Consider the following 2156-nt stretch of genomic DNA (forward strand, 5'->3'; position numbering starts at 1 on the left):
GTATCTTGTGGGTTTGGTGAAATTTTAAGTGTGATTGATCCCTGGATTTCTCCTTGTGCTGGTTATTATTGGTGTATAATGCAACAGATTTCTGTACATTCATTTTGTATACTGTAACTTTGCTGAATTCCTGTATCAACTCTAGCAATTTTTTTCGTGGTGTCTTTAGGGTTTTCTATATAGAGTATCATGTCATCTGCAAATAGTGAAAGATTGACTTCTTCCTCGCCAATTTGGATGATTTTATTTCTTTTTCAGGTCTTATTGCTGTGGCTAGAACTTCCAATACCAGTGGTGAGAGTGGATATCGCTATCTTGCTCCTGACTATAGAGGAAGATCTCTCAGTATTTCTCCATTAAGGATGATGCTAGACGTGGGTTTTTCATATATGGCCATTATTATGTTGAGGTATCTTCCCTCTATCTATCCCTACTTTGTCGGGGGTTTTTATCATGAATGGATGCTGTACATTGTCAAATGTTTTTCTGCATCTATTGACATGATCATATAGTTCTTATCCTTTCTTTTATTAATACAGTATATCACATTGATTGATTTACAAATATTAAACAATCCTTGCAGCCCCGGAAAAATGCCATCTGCTCATGGCAAATGATTTTAATGTACTGTTGGAATCAATTTGTTACTATTTTGTTGAGAATTTTTGCATCCTTGTTCATCAGGGATATTTGCTTATAGTTCTCTTTTTAGTGCAGTCTGTGTGGTTTTGGTATCAGGGTAATGTTGACATTGAATGAGTTTGGAAGTTTTCCTTCCATTTTGATATTTTGCAACAGTTTGAGAATAGGTATTAACTCTTCTTTAAATGTTTGGTAGAGAATCAGCTTTCAGATTAGAGGGTTTAACTCCTATTTAAAATGAAGACTTTGAATCTTCACTGAGCTCTCGGGAGGACTTGGCTGCTTTGGGTCGGAGGTGGGAGCTAACGGGCATCATGGACCAATCTAAAGAAAACTGCATTGCAGGGCCTCTTAAGACTATGATTGCATGCAGTGATGGTCCAAAACGTGTTCCAGTGACTCAGCAAATTCCTTCTCAGAATCCTTTATCTGCAAATAGTGGCCAAGCCCAGCAGGTCTTTTGTCCTTCAAATTTCTCCCAGTGAATTCCTCCACAAGCACACTAGCTCATCTCCAGCCATAAACCAGTTCAGAACCTGAAGCAGAAGCAATTGCAGGCAACCAGTGTTCCCCATCCTGTCTCTAGGCCACTGAATAATACCTAAAAGAATGAGCAGCTGTCATCATCAGCCCCTGGAAATAATTCTGAAAAGGAACTGGCAACAAAACAGAAAAATGAAGAATCAAAAAAAAAAAAAAAAAGGCAATAGGCTTTGGAAGATTTGTTTGGTAATGTTTACTTGGCAAGAGAAAAGCAAAGCAAGTTTATCCTGACTCTTAAAGTATTATTTTAAAGGTCAACTGGAGAAAGCAGGAGTCGAGCATCAGCTGAGAAGAGAAATAGAAATACAATCCCACCTTAGGTATCCAAATATTCTCAGACTGTATGGTTATTTCCATGATGCCACCAGAGTTTACCTAATTCTAGAATATACACCTCTCAGAGCTGTCTACAGAGAACTTCAGAAACTGTCAAAATTTGATGAGAAGAGAACTGCTACTTATATCACAGAGTTGGCAGATGCCCTGTCCTAATGTCACTCAAAGAAGAGAGTCATTCATTGAGACATTAAGCCAGAGAACCCACTCCTTGGATCAGCTGGAGAGCTTAAGATTGCAGATTTTGGGTGGTCAGTACATGCCCCATCCTCCAGGAAAACCACCCTCTGTGGCACCCTGGATTACTTGCGCCTAGAGATGATTGAAGGCCGAATGCATGAAGAAAAGGTGGATCTCTGGAGCCTTGGGGTTCTTTGCTATGAATTTCTAGTTGGAAACCTCCTTTTGAGGCAAGCACATACCAAGAGACCTACAAAAGAATATCGCGGGTTGAGTTCACATGCCCTGACTTCATGCTGGAGGGAGCCAGGGACCTCATTTCAAGACTGTTGAAACATCATCCCAGCCAAAGGCCGACTCTCAGAGAAGTACTTGAACACCCCTGGATCACAACAAATTCATCAAAACCATCAAGTAGCCAAAAAAGCAAAGAATCAACTAGCAAAAACTCTTAA

General features: G+C 39.8%; 1 pseudogene; it reads left to right on the forward strand.

Moving 5' to 3' along the window:
- Window positions 1–953: 953 nt before the first annotated feature.
- LOC148164821 (aurora kinase A pseudogene) lies at window positions 954–2156 on the forward strand (annotated as a pseudogene).

The sequence above is a fragment of the Eumetopias jubatus genome, unplaced genomic scaffold (assembly GCF_037043125.1).
Source record: "Eumetopias jubatus isolate StellerSeaLion01/CBP00866 unplaced genomic scaffold, mEumJub1_p1.0 scaffold_2, whole genome shotgun sequence".
NCBI classification, from domain to species: domain Eukaryota; kingdom Metazoa; phylum Chordata; class Mammalia; order Carnivora; family Otariidae; genus Eumetopias; species Eumetopias jubatus.